The sequence below is a fragment of the Cyprinus carpio genome, chromosome B17, assembly GCF_018340385.1.
Source record: "Cyprinus carpio isolate SPL01 chromosome B17, ASM1834038v1, whole genome shotgun sequence".
In the NCBI taxonomy this organism is placed as follows: domain Eukaryota; kingdom Metazoa; phylum Chordata; class Actinopteri; order Cypriniformes; family Cyprinidae; genus Cyprinus; species Cyprinus carpio.
Window position 1 is genome coordinate 9,339,282 of NC_056613.1, and position 19,944 is coordinate 9,359,225.

A 19,944-nucleotide genomic window follows, 5' to 3' on the forward strand; every position below is an offset into this window, starting at 1 on the left:
CTCAATTTGTGGATAATGGCTCTGACCGTGGTTCGCTGGAGTCCCAAAGCCTTAGAAATGGCTTTATAACCCTTTCCAGACTGATATGTCACCTATTTTGTTTCTCATCTGTTCTTGTATTTCTTTAGATCGCGGCATGATGTGTTGCTCTTTAAGCATGCTTCACTTTGTCAAATAGGTTCTATTTAAGTGATTTCTTGATTCAACAGGTCTGGCAGTAATCAGGCCTGGGTGTGGCTAGTGAAATTTAACTCAGCTTTCTAAAATAAAGTGATTAATCACAGTTCTTTCATGATTTAACAGGAGGGGGCAATTACTTTTACACGTAGGGCCAGTTAGGTTTGGACAGGTTTTTTATCTTAATAAATGAAATCATCATTTAAAAACTGCATTTTGTATTTACTTGCATTATCTTTGTGTAATATTAAAATTAGTTTGATGATCTGAACCTTTTAAGTGTGACAAATATGCAAAATAAATAAAAAACAGGAAGTGGGCAAAAAACTTTTCACAGCACTGTATTTTATTTAAAAAAAAAATGAAATATGTAATAAAATGTCTGATTTCATTTCCCCAGTCTCATATATATATATATATATATATATATATATATGTATATATATATATATATATATATATATATATATATATATATATATATACATACAGTACAGGTCAAAAGTTTGGAAACATTACTATTTTCAATGTTTTTGAAAGAAGTCTCTTCTGCTCATCAAGCCTGCATTTATTTGATCAAAAATACAGAAAAAACAGTAATATTGTGAAATACTATTATTACAACTTAAAATAATAGTTTTCTATTTGAATATACTTTAAAAAAAAAAAAAAAATTCCTTTGATGCATAGCTGAATTTTCAGCATCATTACTCCAGCCTTCAGTGTCACATGTAACATCCAGTCTATCACATGATCATTTAGAAATCATTCTAATATTCTGATTTATTATGAGTGTTGGAAACAGTTCTGCTGTCTAATATATTTGATGAATAAAAGGTTAAAAAGAACTGCATTTATTCAAAATAAAAAAAAGATTCTAATAATATATATTCTAATAATATATTTTCTTTTCTATAACTTTTTATCAATTTAACACATCCTTGCTGAATAAAAGTATTGATTTTATTTAAAAAAAAGAAAGAAAAAAAATTAATGACCCCAAATTACTGACCAGTAGTGTATATTATTACAAAATATTTATATTTTAAAAACATAGCTTCTTTTTTTTTTTTTTTTTTTTTTTTTTTTTACTTTTTTATTCATCAAAGTATCCTAAAAAAAGTATCACATGTTCTGTAAAAATATTAAGCAGCAGAACTGTTTCCAACTTTGATAATGAATCATCATATTAGAATGATTTCTAAAGGATCATGTGATAATGATCCTAAAAATTCAGCTTTGCATCACATAAATAAATGGTAATTTAAAGTATAATAAATTTAAAAACAATTATTTTAAAATTGTAATAATATATCACAATATTACACATTTTTTTCTGTATTTTTGATCAAATAAATGCAGGCTTGATGAGCAGAAGAAACTTCTTTCAAAAACATAAAAAATATTAATGTTTCCAAACTTTTGACCTGTACTGTATATATATATATTTGCCCTGGACCCTGACCAGCTTCCCATATGCAATTATGAGATACTCATCATAGTACTGAGGACTAGCTAAATGGAACATGTAAGTTTAATTACCTTGTGGACTTAAAGCACTCTGTAAAAACCTAAATTTGTAATAATTATTGATTCCTTTTTAGTTTAAAATTTAAGCATTGCTGTCAGAACAACTGCAAACTAAGTCAAGTGTTTAATGAGAAAGTGTCTTGTCATTAACATATATTTTTCAAATGAAGCAAATCAAACCCAGCACATTTAGTTCAATTTCAGGGCCTGGTATATGTGTTCAGCAAATATTCAGTAGGTGGGATCTTTCTGTACTGACTCACCTACTCACTGCAGAGTAACATTATGTTCCATAAATTATTGCTCTTCAGGGCTTTTAGTGTTCAACAATGTTCCTTTTCCCCAGTTTCTGCAGTTTAATTAATCTTCTCACAAAGACGGATTTGAAGTTGAGTCTGTTCCATCCCTGGTTCTTTAAATCATAAAATTCATAATATCTATTCATGCAAAGATTATTCAAATTCAGAAATTGTCAGACATTCACTCTGCATTGTATTGCCAGCCAAGGAACATATGTTTGCAGCAGGCTGGCACAAAGCAAAAGAAGAGGTTTCAGAAATTGTCTCCTTTACAGATTAAATTATGCAAATGAATGGGCTTTTCATGTTCAATTTGGTAATGTAATATAAAACTTCAAAGGATCTGATTACACTTTTCACAGCAAAACACCTGTGACTGCTGCTAATTCCAAAATGGATGTTCATTCACATCAAAGGCATCTCATTATCCATGCATATCAATGCTTTCAAAAGCTCAATTTATTGTACTTAGTCAACTAAACTGAGTTGTGCATTCATGGCTTTGGCAAAAAGAAAACGTATCAGCTATGATAAAATTCTCAGGGGAGGTTTTCAATTCAAAAAGGTCTTTAAACAGTGTGTCTAGAGATGACCGAATCCTTTTAAATTCATGAGCAAATTTTTGATGTGATCCCAAGCATGTAATGCTTTTTAGTGGTAAACAAATGCCGACTGGCACGTGTTGTTCCATTCTGTTTGATTCCCAGCCCTTTAATTTGTTCTATTATATACTGTATATTCCTGCAAATAAAAGTAATCTTGTATATAATCATGGCTGTGACCTCGACTGTTTCAGACTCATTTAAATTCGTCACGTCATCCTAATGCAGGATCTGTGTTGTGGCATTTTAATAAAAGACATGCTTGTACAGCATGACATTAAAACCGCACTGACATTTTGGATATTAATGCTGTGCATGCTGTTTCGCATCACAACATACAACTCAAATATTTAGCTTTGATTCCATAACGAAAAATTTAACAGCTGTTCCGCAGGGAGTCACTGTATTTACAAACTAGTGGTTTGGACAGTATTCATTGTACAAATAACACTGAATGCATTTTTTTTGTTGTTTTTTTTTACTGTCTGATTGATCAGCCTCATATGTTCCTCAATTTATTCCTCAGTGCTCTGCTGGTGTGCAGTGTATGAAATGAGCATGTTATACAAAAAATTACCTATTTTTATTGCATTCAATTTGGCCTGTTGTTCATATTTGTGCATTTGTTGGCCTCTGGAGCGGGGCAGTATTTTCACCATATTGAAACAATGCAGCTTTTCTAATCTAAAAATGAGTCAATCTCATGGTGAAACTGGTCCAGTTTTCTATTATGATCCATGCGAACCAGTGAACCTTCATGACTGAAATTGAGCAAGACCCGTTCTGAGGCCTTCACGCCAAATTCATTAGCTGCCAGGAGGCTGAGTGGATTGACTGAACATAAGCAGAACCTTGCGGGACTATTAGGCCATGGATTGGAATGATCAGTATGTGATGAGCAATTGGGATTGGGCTGCAGGGAGCCTCCGGATTCATTACACAGTTCATCTTCTGTTGTGGACTCATGTCAGCTCTTCCCCCAGAAGTCCACTCTGCTGTCCGCCCCGTTCCAGCTCCAGCCTCTCTAATCATTTTGCGGGCCGGAACGGCCCTTTCCACTACCTCGCATCGGCCACCGTATCTGACAGCTCTGACTACGTGTGGTTCAGACCAGGCACTCCGAGAGTAGCTGACCATCCCGGCCGATATCAGTCTGAATCATTGGTAAAATGGCCTGGTTACTTGTTATGGAATGAGCAATTTGGAGAGAGATTGGTTCTCAGGTGTGATCTTATGAACGATTTGCAGCTATGATCTTTTGGCTTTTGTGGATTGGGTTCAACTCAGGGCAGCACATAATCAATCACCTGTGAATCTGTGCCCTTTGAGAAGAAACAAGAGTTGCTTAAGTCTGTTGTCAAGGATTACGCACTCAATGAACACAAATAGTTACAGTCTAGTCCTGTTTTCCTGGGTGTCAGTGTCAGTTTTCTGTGCCCGACTGGAGAAACTGACTATTCTTAAAGCTGAGGTGTTGGATGGATGGATAGATAGATAGATAGATAGATAGATAGATAGATAGATAGATAGATAGATAGATAGATAGATAGATAGATAGATAGATAGATAGATAGATAGATAGATAGATGTAGGGTGAGGTGTAGTGTGTAATCGATTTCCATAGAAATAAGACTCTGCTTCTTCATTTGCCTGTTCTTTGTTTTTCATGTTATGAGTTCTGGGTCTCTACACTCCTATGATTTATTCTCTTCTGTCCCCAGAGGAAATGTGAAAAGGGCATTGAATGTCACCAGAGAGTTCCGGATCCCTTGTGATTGACAGATACCCTTGCTCAGACGGCCATTGTATGAAATATGAATGCAATTGTGTACACACGTGTAGATTTTTTTTTACTCTTCATTTATTCTTCATATTTCATTACTTCATATTCAGTGCTTGGAAGTGACTAACGAAAAGTAGGGCACTTCTACCTTAACTGCATTTTCTAGTAGTGTGACAGTAGCTCAGCTGTTTTCAATATAGTATATAATATATTTTCCAGTAACTTTTCTGGTGTGTTGTGGCATACTATGATGATCTTTTATGTTTAAAGCGATGTTGCTCAGAATAACTAAGGCAATTATCAAACTCACTCTCCAAAAGCCTCTTCTCTTCCTTTCATGTGTCACACTTGGAAGTGTAAACAAAATTATTTAAAAAAAAAATTTTAAATGAACTTTACAATAAAGTTCAGTTTGCCATAAAACAAAATGCTGTTAAAAAAAACTGTTCATTGTCAGGTCACAATACTTAATGAGCAGATGTTAATAAATTAAACCATATTTTGAAGTGTTACAAATGATCACAGATTCTTTTGAATGAATATAATTTTTTGTTGCAAAATATTTAGTACTGTTCATTATCATTCATCATATTCTTGATTTGCTTGTAGCCATATTTTGTATCAGATGAACAATGCTCTGACGAAATAATTAAATTTAATTTGATTAGTTATGTATTCAAAAATATATTGCTCACTGAAACTGTTTCTGTCAGTAGTTTATTTTATGGCTAATTTCTATTTTGTACTTAAACTAAGTTTTCAAGTAGCTGTACATAGTATTTAGTACATTTGGCCATTTTCTCTTTGCTCACTCTCCTCCCAACTTATTTATTTCTCTGCTCTTTTTCTCTTTGTCGCTCTGTTGTTCTCTCTTTTCATGGATACAGTTGCTGAATTTAGATGTTTTTCAGGTGAGCTGGTAAACTCTGAAGCACTTGCTCTGATTTGCAACCCCCATGTGAAAAATGTCCCCTGGCTTGGCATCTCCATGTTGAAGGCCACAGGTAATTGAAAGAATAATTTATTAATATATTTTGATACAAATCAAAACTAACGACCTACCCTCTCAGGAAATTACAGCAGTGGGATGTGGGTATACATTAAAGGTCTGGGGCGCACTGCTGAGTGGCATTACTCAAATAGCAGCAGGTCTGGTGCAGGCTAGCAAGGGCTGTTAATAAAGGCTTGCTGACATGCTTTCCATCACTCCTAATAGAGATATTGTCATAGGCTGCCATTTCCCAGCCCAGCAGCACTCTGAGTGAATGGATGAGGCTTGGCCAGTGCTACTATCTATCCTCATCCCGGGTCATGAGGTGAACGCTGCGCTGAATATCCACTACAATGCTTTAGCTCCAACCCCTCATGTATCACAGCACAGATCAGACACTAGAAACCAAACTGAGATGATCTGATGCACTATTGCACTTTCCAAGGGAGCTACATTAGCATCTCCGACAGATATGAAGCTGGTATTTTTATTCAGATTTCTGGTCATTAACGGTTTCATTTTCTACTTTCTACCACAGAAATCTGTCCCAATATGGCTCCACAGCGAGACCTTGGTGCTGTGTCCTGTGAATCCTGCCCGGAATTGCTGTTTTATTGAGGCAATATTCTCTCTAAATAATAATCAGACTTTTATTGCGTCGTTCATGCTCGGAGCTGGGGGAGTTTCTTGCTCCATTGCTTTATTGTGCCCCAGTTGCTCTTTTCAGCTCTGTTCTCTAGTCTGAGGAAAATCCGTAAGAGAAAAGCATATGTGTGAGCCTGTATTCATCATTATTTACCATTTGATCAGCTAAAGCAACTTGACATTTTCCCCGCACCTCTCTCTTTTGTGTTTTGATCATAATAATTTAGGGATTTAAACAATTTTCTATGAAAAGTTGCTGTTCCCTGAAGACACAATCCTAAATGGCATATAGAGGTGAAATTGGTCATTTCAAAAGTTTTCGGATGTAGACATGCAAAACAATTTGAATTTCTGATAATGAATCAGTGCTGGGTGCATAAATTCTGCTTACTGTCATATTCTAATTATTCTAAAATTGAAATTGCAAAATGTAACCCATAGGATTATGTAAAGATAATATATGGTTGGTGTAAGATTTTTCTTTGTTTACCCATTTGTTCCAAACGCAGTTTCCAATCCAGCTGCAAAATATAAGCTGGGGGAGTTTCTTGCACCATTGCTTCACTGTTCCCCAGTTGCCCTTTTCTACTCCGTTCTATATTCTGAAGAAAATATGAAATAACATAGCATTTATTTGAGTCTGTATTTATCATTATTTACAATTTTATCATTTGAAGCAACATACCACTATACCCACACTTCCATCCTATGTGTCTCATGATAAGAATTTAAAGCTCCACATTCATGAAATTTACAAAAAGCTGTTGTTTTCTGAAATTACCATCCCAGAAGGGCCTACAGGAGTGAAACTGGCCACTTCAAAAGTTGTTAGATGTCAACAATTAGCATTTTTCTGATAATGAATCAGTGCCAGCTGCATAAATTCTACTTCCTTTCATATTCTAATTATTCTTGAAAAAAACTGAAATGACAAAAAGTATTTTTAGTAACCTATTTAATTACATAAAGGTTGTGTTAGTGTAAGATTTTTATTTCTTTGTCTGTTTGTTCCAACTGCATTTTGCAATCCAATTGCGAAATCCTTTATAAGCTGGGGGAGTTTCTTGCAATATTGCTTTATTGTTCCCCAGTTGCTCTTTTCAACTCCGTTCTCTAGTCTGAAGAAAATACGAAAGAACAAAGCATTTATTTGAGCCCATGTTTATCATTATTTATCATTTGATCAGTTGAAGCAACATGACACTGTCCCCACACTCCCCTTCTTTGTGTTTCAACAGCCTAGTAGTAAAATCATTAATAATGAGGTGCACACTAAAAAGTCATGGCACGGTGAACATACTAACCGAGCACTGTTGTGAAAGTCAACGCTTTGAAATACGCCTTCTATTCTGGGATCCCGCTAAACAATGTGAAATCTCCATCTCCGTTTGGAAGCAGTTACTGACACTCTCGCTTGGCTCGATGTGACATCTGACAGAATAATGAGTTGCCGTATTTCTTGGGAGGTCCAGCTGGGTTCAAGGGCATGCACGATGGTCAGCCACGGCTGAGACCGCGTCTCTGGCAGAGCCTGTTCCGTCTCATTATCTGAAATGACAAGAACCAGCTGTAAGAAATGCGAGCAGATGACTAGCGATTAATGATGATCTTTCTCTTCATTTTGTGGACTTCTATGGAAAGGTCAAGGATGCTACTTCCTGTCCTTTGCTTATGAAGGCGTGGGCTATGAATACAGAGTGACAAAATATCCTTGTGGAAGAGGACAGAGAAATTCTCCTGCCTTGCTTGAATACATACACATACTTAGAGCAGCTACAAGGAGACAAGTTTTGTGACAAGTTCCACAATTGATTTATACATCTTCATTTCACAAAGCCCTCGTTTTAGGTTATCTAGGAAGCAGTGCCATTTATATTCACTTTCTCTGTCACAAGGTGCTTTATTACCGTTCTTATTTGCATAAATTTATACCATATTTACTCAAACATTTCCAATGTGGTTAACAAATGGTGGCGGGCTTGCAAGGTTGCCGTTCCGCTGCTTTTTGCCCTCTATAGCCATTTAGCAATTCCGCTGCTGTTTGCTGAACTGTCACGGTAAACTTTCTACTGTCCCCTGCTTTTTGTCTTTCTCTCCGATGTCCTCTGTGCTCAGGACATGCATATTCAAATAAAACCAAGACTGATTTGTTAATTAAGATTCAGTCAAAATGAATTTGTGCTGGTGGGACAAGAGAAACGGCCGTGTTTACCAATGTGAGCCTGATTGTCTAACAAGAATTTGGAGCTCCACGTTCATCACATTTACAAAATATTTATCATCAAAAGCTATTGTTTCCTGAAGAACAATCCTTAAAGGGCCTAAACAGGCAAAATTGGCTGCTTCAAAATTTGTTAGATGAAGACATGCAAAATAATAAACAATGCCAGTTGCATAAATTATGCTTATGTTCATATTGTAATAGTGATTTTAAAATTTTAATTGCAAAATGTATTTGAGTAATTCATATTAAATATATGATTAATGCATGGGTTTCTTTCTTAATTGTTTGCCTGTTTGTTCATAATTGTATGGAAGCCTTCCATACATTAGTTTCCTGTCTTTTTTTAATATATATTTTTGCTATAAATAATACAGTATAGGTTTAATATATATATTTTAAATGCAAGATATATATATATATATATATATATATAAAAATATATATTTTTTAAATGCAAGATATAATGTTATATAATTCTATAATCAATTATTAGTTTTTTTTGTTTGTTTTAATTCTGTCATTATTTACTCACCCTTAAATTGTTCCAAACCTGTTTGAGTTTTTTTTTTTTTTTTTACTCTCACAGATGTAAATATTTTGAAGAATGTGGGTAACAAAACATTTTCTGGTCCCCACATTTTGTTTTGAAAAAAAAAAAGAAAAAAAAAACATTTTGTTTGGAAAAAAAAGGCTGAATAAATGATGACAACATTTTCATTTGGGGTTGAACTAACCCCTTTAAGTTGTTGAATACAATTTGGGTATTAATATAATTGTGCAGATATTTATAATTTTTCCAGACTCTGAATCTCTTATTTTTGTATTTACCAACATATCTTTATATGGTCAACTGGAGAGCATCATTACGAAGCACATAAATAAAACTCAGTTTATTTTAGAAAGTAAAAAACAATGAATCAAAAGATTGAGAGCTCATTATTTTTTTAAATGCAGGTCTGGCATGCATCAGACACACTTCTGGTGTCTTACTAATTTCACTGTTGACTGACCTGGCTAACCTGATTTTCTGTTACTCCCCTGCAACATTCAACCGAAACAAATATCACAAACAATTGAACTATCAGATCACTTTCTCGTCCTTAAATTTATCCACAGTGATTTCACAGACAAAACACATCTGTTTGTCAGTATCTACACAAAGACCTGCACATCATTGGCCAAATGTTCTCTGATCTTTATGAACGTCTCTGTTTTTCTGAATTCTGCAGATGTATGCATCTTAAGCATGCCTCATTGCTTTCTGGTAGGCAAACGGAGCTGGGCTGACCGTGACTGCTATTACATTATCTCAGTAGGTGCGGGGTAGACTGGGTGTGTAGGCAGCGAGGGCAGGGCACGGCACTTTGCCAGGGGGATGATAAGGGTGGTTGAAGCAACTGGCACAGTGTGGAATCATCAGTTGCCAAAGCTGGTGTTTCCAGGCAGCGCATCCTGACAGGATGCCACGGAGCAGAGCTGAAACAATCTATTAATATTCAAGCAGGCGAAATGTCAGGGAAATGTACTCCCCCTCCTTACACAGACACACATGTACCACATATAGGGGCAAACCTGATATCACTAATCATCCACAATCCTGTGCGGTAAATATTTAGATTAAGTTGTTACTTTGCACTGACTATTTTAGTGATTGTAAAAATTTATAAAATGTAATATGTGTGTGTATATATATATATATATATATATATATATATATATATATATATATATATATATGTTACTGTGTGTGTGTGTGTGTGTGTGTACACTACATATTATACTACACAAACACACACATATAATTTGTTATATATATAATATTTTAATCTTTGTATTAATTACGCTGTATTCGTGTGTGTATACTGTATATATATATATATATATATATATATATATATTAATTTTTAATTATAATTAATAATATAATATAATACATATTTAACTGAATTATATTAATAATATAATATTTGTATATATATATATATATATATATATATATATATATATATATATATATATATATATATATATATATATATATATATATAAATGTGTGCGTTTGTTTTTGTGTATAATAGATTTTATTCTTTGGTATTAATTATTTAATAATTATTTGTTCTTAATCGAAGGAACAGTTTGCCCAAAAAATAAAATTACTCACTCATGTTGTTCCAAACCTGTATGACTTTCTTCTCTCTTTTTTGTGTTTTTCAAAATATCTTCTTTTGTGTTTCACAGGAGAAAGTAAGTCATACAGGTTCTGAAGGACTTGGGGGTGAGTAATTTTCATTCCCTTTCAGTCGGTCACTCTCGACGTCAAGTCAGCAACCGACGAATTGGGATCTTGCTTAGAGAGACCAATCTACTTTGAGTGTAAACTAAATGAGCCAATGCACATTTGGCATGCGATTATTGGATCCAGCTGCCGCTGATCACAGCATGAGCATAAAAAGGCAACCGGTGCAATGCATACCAGCTTTTCACTTTGGAGCCGAGCAGCAACATCGTTCTGCTCCTACCAAACTGCTTCATGTGTGACGAGTCTAGCACGCTCTAGGGAGCTTCTTGTGTTAGTGGACGGTGCTTCAGCGGTGGTCGTTCCTGTGTCATGTGGTCTGCGCACTTCAGGCTGCACTACCCACTGTCGTGCTGCAAATGCCCATTTCCTCTGTGCCATTTCCTTTCAGCACCTAAAAGAGCATTTCCCTGAAAGATCCTATTTCTTTAAATAGCTTACACGAGTGAGGGATCGTCTTTTTAAAGATGCCATTTCACCTGTGCGTTTCTTGATGCGGTCGTTACCTTGTGCCAGGTGATGGTCATAATCGCTGCCTCACATGTCTGGGTATTAAACATGCTGAGGTGGCGTTCGCGGATGAGTCATGTTCCCATTGTGGGAAGTTGACCATCTCAGAGCTGCGGGCCACGCTCTGTTTCCTCCAGGGGGGCAGTGCTCCGTTGCCTCTGCCATGATCTAGTGTTTCTCCTGGCGGAAGTCAGGCTTGGATTACTTCGGGCAGTAGCATGGGTGGTCTGAGGGTTACAGTGGTGGCAAACCCCTCAGGAAACCAACCCTTGAGGAACCATCGCTCCTCTAGGGCTTTGCAACCAGTTGAGCCGCCAAAGAAACATGCTGAGCCCTCTTCAAAGAGCATACCGGTGGTATCCTTCGGTGCTTTTCACGATGACTGGTTGTCGATCACTGCATCGGAGTGAGAGCTCTCTGGAGAGGAAGATTCGTCACACCCTCACCCGGCCGGAAGCTGCTGCCTCCACCCAGCCGCCGGCCACAGCGCCCAAGCCTGCTCGTCACTCCCACGAAGGATGCGATAGAGCCGGCCCCTCCAGCCAATATGAATACAGGGTTTTACAGCCCCTACTTCATTGTACCCAAGAAAGGCAGTGGGTTACAAACAATCTTGGACCTGCATGTCTTGAACCAGGCCCTTCACTGGTTACCATTCAAGATGTTGATGCAGAAACGCATCTTCGGATGCATCCGTCCACCAGATTGGGTTGCAGCGATCGACCTGAACGATGCGTACTTTCATGTGTCGATCCTTCCGCACCACAGACCATTTCTGCAGTTTGCATTTGAGGGACGTGCATATCAGTACAAGGTCCTCAGAGAGCAGGGTGTTCGCATCTCGATGATTGGCTTATGCGCAATGTGCAGTCGGTGCTGAACTGCTTGAATTCATTCAAAAGCAGGACAGCAGTCCCACTGAAACTATTTCAGAGGCTCCTAGGGCATATGGCTGCTGCCGCGGCACCAAAAAGGGACACTGGAATCCATGGCGCTTTGGTAGGGACGTTGAGAGTGACCGACTGAAAGGGAATGTCTCGGTTACATATATAACCCTCGTTCCTTTTTATGTAACCCTTTTTATGCTCACACTGTGATCAGTGGCAGCTAGATGCAATAATCGCATGCTAATGTGCACTGGCTCATTTAGTTTACATTCAAAGTAGATTGGTCTCTCTAAGCAAGATCCCAATTCGTCGGTCACTGACGTGACGTCTCCGTTCCCTCTTTCAGGGAACAAGGGTTACATACGTAAACTAGACGTTTTTTGGGAACTATCCCTTTAATACTGTGTATTGGTAGCCCTATAAATGTTGAAAATCATATAATAATCACTGTTTTATGTGTGATTGTGTTTTTGATATGGTGTTTTGCATTTTGACAGGTTAATACAAATTTACTTTTAAGATCTCTCTTTTTTGTCCTCTGCCGCAGACAAGATAATAATAAATAAATAAATAAAAGCTATATTTCTCACAAAATATGTAAATTGTTTCATATTGAAACTCTTCGCCTGGATTTTTGAGCTAACCTGGAGTCCTGGACACTGTGAATCTCCTTAGGAACAGAATCACGTTTGCTGCTCTGCACTGCCTGATCACTCCATGTATACAAAAAAGAAGACAAAAGCACTGCAATAAATTACACAGTGACAAGGAATCAGCAAATAAATCACCTTGGGGTGGCCTGTGCACAGAGAGTGTGATTCATTTTATTCTCTAGAGGCGAGAACATTTAAGCAGAAACCTTCAGCACAGTAGGATGAATTGTGTCGGTAAAACATTGTGTGCTGGATTAAAATTTAATGTCTGCATTATCAAAAAAGGACAATCTTTTTGTTGCATGGAGGAGAGTTTGTGTTATATGTTACTGATGGCCTGAGCATGATGACATTTATAAACTAGAAATACTCAGAAGCACTTTTTTTTTTAAGTCATAATGCTAATACATGTATAATCCCCTTTGCATCTTATATGCAGAGGGAGTTTCACACATGAGTTTAAGCAAGAACAGTAAGAACTAAGAACAGTATTTTCTGCTACTTTCAGAATTTAATTTTAATATATAATTCTTACTGTATTTGCACACTGTATTTGAACTACTATTTATTTAAAAAATAATACATATCATGCAGATACTGTACATATACAATGTGCAAATATAATGCACACTACAGATAATACATATAGTAATAAAATAGTATATTACAGACAGTAAGAGTTCAGCAATAAACATTTTCAAACTTTAGTATGATACATTGTTTAGTTCTGTTGCTCATATATTTACAAAGAAATAAAAGATAATTTTAGAAATATAATGTCAAATAAATATAATTTGATTAAAAATAATGTCTATTTATAATAATATTACTTTAAATATGTATATTAATATATAATGTTATATTTGACTTATTTTTAATTTGTATTTATTATACATAATATTTTTGTAAATCTTTATTATTTGCATTCACATTATTACACTACATTGTATTATTTAATATTTATATAATTTATTGCATGTATGTACAGTGCCATGAAAAGGATTTTGCCCCTTCCTGTTTTTTAACATTTTTTGCATATTTTTCACACTTAAAAGATTCACATTATCAAATACATTTTAATATTACACAAAGATAATGCAAGTAAATACCCCTCCTGTTAAATCATGAAAGAACTGTGATTAACCACATTATTTTAGAAAGCTGAGTTAAATTTCACTAGCCACACCCAGGCCTGATTACTGGCAGATCTGTTGAATCAAGAAATCACTTAAATAGAACCTGTCTGAAAATCATGCCGTAATCTAAAGAAATTCAAGAACAAATGAGAAACAAAACCTTGATTATCCCCAACAACATTCATAACCTGGGGGCAAATATTCTGTGGACTGATAAGACAAAAGTTGCACTTTTTGGAAGGTGTGTAGCCCGTTACATCTGGCGTAAAACCAACACAGCATTTCATAAAAAGAACATCATACCAACAGTCAGAACCTGGATGACTTGTCATAATTGATGGAAGCATGAATTCTGCACTCTATCAGAAAATCCGGAAGGAGAATGTCTGGCCGTCAGTTTGTGACCTCAAGCTCAAGCGCACGTGGATTATGCAGCAGGACAATGATCCCAAACACACCAGCAAGTCCACCTCTGAATGGCTCAAGATAAACAAAATTAAGGTTTTGGAGTGGCCAAGTCAAAATCCGGGCTTAAATCCGATTGAGATTTTGTGGCATGACCTTAAATAGTCCATTCATGCTCGAATACCTTATAATGTGGCTGAATTAAAACAATTCTGCAAAGAAGAGTACTCCAAGATTTCTCCACAGTGATGTGAAAGACTCATTGCTAGTTATCGCAAATGCTTGATTGCAGTTGTTGCTGCAGAGTAAGGGTGGAGCAACCGGTTATTAGATTTACAGGGCAGTTAGTGTGTAACTGTGTATTTTATTTATATATATATATATATATATATATATATATATATATATATATATATATATGTATGTATTTTTTATCAGATTGTGTGTGTGTATTTATTAATATATTATTATTTATTATATCTATACATATGATACAGTGCATGGCCTTGATAAGCAGACTTTTTGATTATATTTGGAATAGAACACTTCCAGTAGTAGTGCTAGGGTTATTTTGCATTCTAAACTGTATTCTTTTTTAAACAAATAGTAGTTTTATTTATTTATTTATTTATTTATTTATTTTGATTCAGTTGTCATACTGGAAATACAAGTGGAATGTTTAACATTATGGAATTCAGTATTCTACACAGGTACTGTGGTTTTACTGCACATTTTGGCAAATGTAATAAGTCATCCATGTTTTCCATGCATACAGATTTTTTTTTTTTTTCAAAAACGGTATGTAACGGGTCATTCAATCAGGTAAGTCTCATAGCTGCACATTTTGTTTTTTGCGCCAGTATTTTGAATGATGCTGCACATGTATGTTCTTGCATACATTCTAAAGTTCAGGCCATGGCTCTGTGGTACTTTCACTCTCTCATATCAGGACCTTTCCTCACTGACACACTGTCAGGAAGTGCATTAGATACGCTTTTCCACCTGAGTCTCTTTGTGATGTGTGGCAATCTAATAGCATCTGAATGCAGTTTCGCTGTGCTCACTTGGCTGAGGAAGAAGCTTTTGGACATCCAGTCTGACTGAGAGCTCCATGGGCGAAAGAGGTGGATGGGCCCGGAAACATGGCAGCCTGTGATCTCTCAGATGTATCAAACACTTCAAAATTGCTTTTGCACCCCACCCCAGAGTACAGCACACTGCGGATCCTTCACACTGATATGTTGCTGATTGTTTTATTTCACTCCCAGAGACTGTGTTCAGATGAATACTTCTGATTCTCTGAAAGAAAAGCGTCAGTCCTCCAGTAGTTTGGTTATGTCACAATGATGTTTATTGTTTATGGTCTAGCTGGATTTAATCAGGCTTAATTAATTGGTTTGCCCAGTTGAATAAAGAGGAATAATTATGAGCTGCATGGCAAAGAGCAATGAGACCAGACACAAAACAAATTGCTCTGTTATTAACTTTACCCTTATGCGTTTGTTATGCTCCACGTCCACTCGTGTCTCTGAAGGTATTCTTGCATCTCTTTTTTAATTTCAAATAAAACACTTGACTGTAACGCCATATGACTTCCTAATAGGCTATTGTTTATGATGTTTCCAAGGAACTGATTGGGTTACTTGGGTAATTCCTTACCACTCCTCTGCGTCAGTGTTTTTGTAATGCTGCAACCAATATGGCTTCATGAATATTAATGCATGTTAAATTTGCTTGAAGCTGTGAGAAATATAAACTGTTAAATCTGCAGAATATACTGTCATTTAGAAATGACGAGTGCATGATTCACATATAAATTACTCCGCAGATTTAAATTAATAGTTCACCTGTAAATTAAAAATTGTCATGATTTACCTGTGATTCGTTTGTTTTACTTTTTTAATGCTGAATTTTTATTTTATTATTTTATTTTCAGGTTTCTCTTTTCCATACAACTTCCAGGGGGCTTCCAAAGGGGCTTCTTTTAATTGGTGAGGACATTTAGTGAATAATGGCTTAAATTGACAGCTTGACAGTATGAATCACCATCCACAATTGATGTATGGAAAGAGCATCTTGGACACTCAACTAAACATCTCATTTTGTGTTTTACGGTATAAAGAAACATAATACGTAAAACTTATTTTACAGCACATTAATTCAGCTTCCCTTGCTCCTTGATACCTTTCTCGGCCATACCTGCCCAATGCCAACAACAGCCCTAATACATACACACTCTCACAAAGGCAGAGAGAACACAGAATAAATAACTATGAAAAATAAACTGCCTATCTCTCCTAGCTCAGCTGTGTGCTGCCTGGGGGCAGATGATAAATGGAAGCACAAGGCTAGAGCATCATTTGGAACCAGAAGTATCAGTGATAAACCAGTCAGGCTGGACCCCCAACAAGATACCTGGAACACCTACCTTGCATGACACCAGTACAATATCTGGGAGGCAGGACGCTTGTGTGTATAAGGGTGATAGAGAAGGAAACTGATCTATATGAAAACGTAACATTTACGGAGATCATTTTCAGATTTACAGAGATCATTCCTCTTGTCTTGAATTTGGGATTTCCTTTAAGTGCTGTGTTCTTACCGCATGTTTATTCTTCTATGCCCTCTCAAATCGGAATATTTAAAGGGTGCATTATTATATGAATAATGCATGCATAATTTACTGAGCTAAGTAGAGAATCATCTGCTGCAAGAAGGATGAGCTGGCCAAATCTTGAGCTCAGATATCATGAATCTCAGCAGCGTATCTGGCAAGACAAAAAATTATACCTAAACAATCCTTTCCTGCGCAATCATAAATAAACCCACTCTACATTTGCATACTCCCACCCTTACAGGCTTTTATTGCCCAGTGAAGTGTTTTTTTTATTGATTGATTCAATAAACCTTGGTGCAAAAAGCCACATTGAACAAACAAGATGGTATTATTAATTGAAAAACTGAGTCTTGTTTACGGTAAAGAAAATGCTAACAGATTTTGACTAAATAGATGGTATGAAATATAGTGCTTGGTATATAATATAGCTGAACATATAAATTATATCTAGGTTTACATTTCCTGAAAGAAATACCCTGCTTGAAAGAGAAAAAAAAGGCAGTTTAAAACAACCTATGGTTTTCTGGTCTTCAATGATATAAGATGGTTTGTTATAACCAGGTCAAGCTGGTTTAATCTGACCCAGGGTTATCTTAGTATAAATGAGATTCTATTATAGTTTTTATTCATATTTCAAATTAGTTTATATTTTAATATTTTCTGTTTTGATTTTTTTTTCTTTAATTTTAGTTAATTGAAGTAGTTTTAGTCATTTTGTGGTTTGTTTTTGTCATTTTTTTTTTAGTTTTCATTTATTTTTATTTGTTTTAGTTAATCGAGATTATTGCCTTGGCAACTAGCTGAAATAAACTTTATTAATTTATGTTTTTTTTTTCCCGTAAATTATGTAACTTTATTTATTTAAACTTTATTAATTTGTTTTACATATATATAATTGTTTTATGGTTTTAGTTTTATTCTTAATAACCCTGGTCTGACCAGCTGAAAAATGCCCCAAATCCCTATAAAACTATCTCACAGATGAGTCCGACCAGGCTGGGAGACCATTAAACCAACTTAGGCTAGTTTAAGATTTTTCAGCTGGGAACAATAACTAGATTTGCATTTCCCAAAAAAAAAAAAAAAAAAAAAAAAAAAAAAAAAAACACATGCTTAAGGCTAGTTCACAAAAAATACCAACAAAACACAAATTTCCAACATTTATTTTGGGGAGGTTGGGGGTTGTATCGGTGTGAAAATGGCATTTGTGTTTTGCAGATTTTCCCCAGTTACACTCTAAAGTAGAACAGCTTACTCTATTTGCATAAAATGGTAGATGTACACTTTGTGAAACACAAGACACCGCTTTTGTATATTCACCAAAACCAGGTGGACGCTGATGGAAAAATGGAAAATTCTAATTAGGAAAATGGGTTGTATAAAGTCGATTCCCAAAATCTCTTTGCCGAAGATCCCCAAATCTCCAAGATTGCCATTTGGTGACACTTCCATTTTTCAATATGTCAGCCACATATTCCATCCTGTTACCAAATGTTGATCTAGTATCTCTGTAGAAATGTGCATGTGTGCCCAATGGATACACAATTAGTGTCAAGCAGTTTGATTAATTCTGTTTATCTAGGTCAAGATGTTATTCTGAGTGTCTGTTGTTGTTTATCACTCTTGTTTCTGTGCACATCATATCAAATTTTGCCCTTTAACGGATTCATGCATCACACGGCCTGTCAATAATCTCTCACAAAGGCTTGCGATCCATCACCAAAAGAGGTTAAATAATGCACATTTGAATGAGATCAGGTGGATGTTCATCATGTGCACAAACATTTTAATTCTTTTGTGCAAAAAGTAAACATGTAAAGTTTTTGAGAAGTTAAGTGTACATAAGATGCCAAATGTTATGAAATTAATTTAACCTTCATGATCTGTTTGGGGTCTGAGATGCTTGACTTTGGCTAATCTTATGAGAAACGACTTTACATTACATTTTCAACATTTCTGAGGAGTGATGAAGACCTACTTTGTGGGTTAAAGCTTCAATAACGTCTGTCTGTTGGGTTTTGATAAGGTCAGAGGAACTTATTAAATGAAAATATAAGCTACAATTATTATTTTAACACATTTAACAGCATCGGGGTCTCTAGGATTCCACATATTATAGAAGTCGGGTTAAGCTCAACAGAACATGAGGGTAAATTTTTTTTTTTTTTAAATTGCAGATTTCGAGGGCATCTATAAATCCTGCTTTTTAGATAATGCGTGTCCTGATGTACAGTAAAACAAATTTATATCCAGACATGAAATGAACGTTATATATGGTTGAAATCCTCAGCGATGGATTAGATCAAGAAGATGAAGTCACAGTAATGACTTTACTCAGAGTGATGGATGTTGTACCCTTTGATAAGTGACCTTTTCAGAAGAGAATTAGGTTACTCCTCTGCAGTAATGGGGGAAAAAAAGGAAATGTGACTTTGCCAAAAGATGGACTGACACTATCTAAAAAGGCCTGAAAGCTGTGTCTATCTCTCTTTTCTCTTTTGTCAGATCCCCAGTGTGAGCGATCGAGGAGGAAGAGAGGGAACCAAAGAGAATGAAAATCTGTGATGCTTGGCACTGTCAGTCTTGCGAGATTATCAGGTCTGCGGTTGAGGTCTGCGTTTGCTTGCTGCGGAGTACTTTGTCATGGATTTTCTGTCTTTATCGAAGGGGTGACTGATAAACTGAGTCCTTTTCTCACACCCCATGATGCATTGCCCCATCACCAATCAGAGCTCTCGGAGAGCACTGAAAATACTGAAAGATAAAGTCAAAATAAAAGACGATAGTATTCAATCTGACATGCTACGTTTTTGCCGTTACACTGGATAAAGGTACGTGAATGTGTGCAACGAGTGTGCTGAATGTGATCCCATAAAGAGGCAAGGTTTTTTTTAGAAAGAGAGAACAAGCACAGCTCAAAAGCTATTCAACCGACATGTATCTAATTATGTATATAACTTAGTCATTTTAGAATTTATTATATTTTGCTATTTATGGTGTTTTGTAACTTTAATTACAATTCTCCCAAAAATGATGTCTTTATTTATTGATTGATTGATTAAAAAACAAAAAAAAAACTTTATGCATCTCTTTTCCATAAAACAGCAGGAGTGATATTTATATTACTAATATAACTTTAGAATTTTGTTAGAGGAGAGGATTTGTAGCGATATAAATGATGCATGATAC

At 35.7% G+C, this 19,944-nt stretch overlaps 1 long non-coding RNA gene across 2 annotated transcripts in view; it reads left to right on the top strand.

Moving 5' to 3' along the window:
• LOC122140133 overlaps positions 1 to 19,738 on the top strand; it is a 32,057-nt gene extending 12,319 nt beyond the window's left edge. The window contains exons 3-4 of one of the 2 annotated variants that reach the window (XR_006156841.1): positions 16,075 to 16,129; positions 19,261 to 19,738. This is a non-coding gene — a long non-coding RNA (uncharacterized LOC122140133). Of the gene's footprint in view, positions 1 to 5,302; positions 5,396 to 5,920; positions 6,651 to 16,074; positions 16,130 to 19,260 lie in introns of those variants that run through there. The other variant, XR_006156840.1, reaches the window with a different exon arrangement.
• The last annotated feature ends 206 nt before the right edge of the window (positions 19,739 to 19,944 follow it).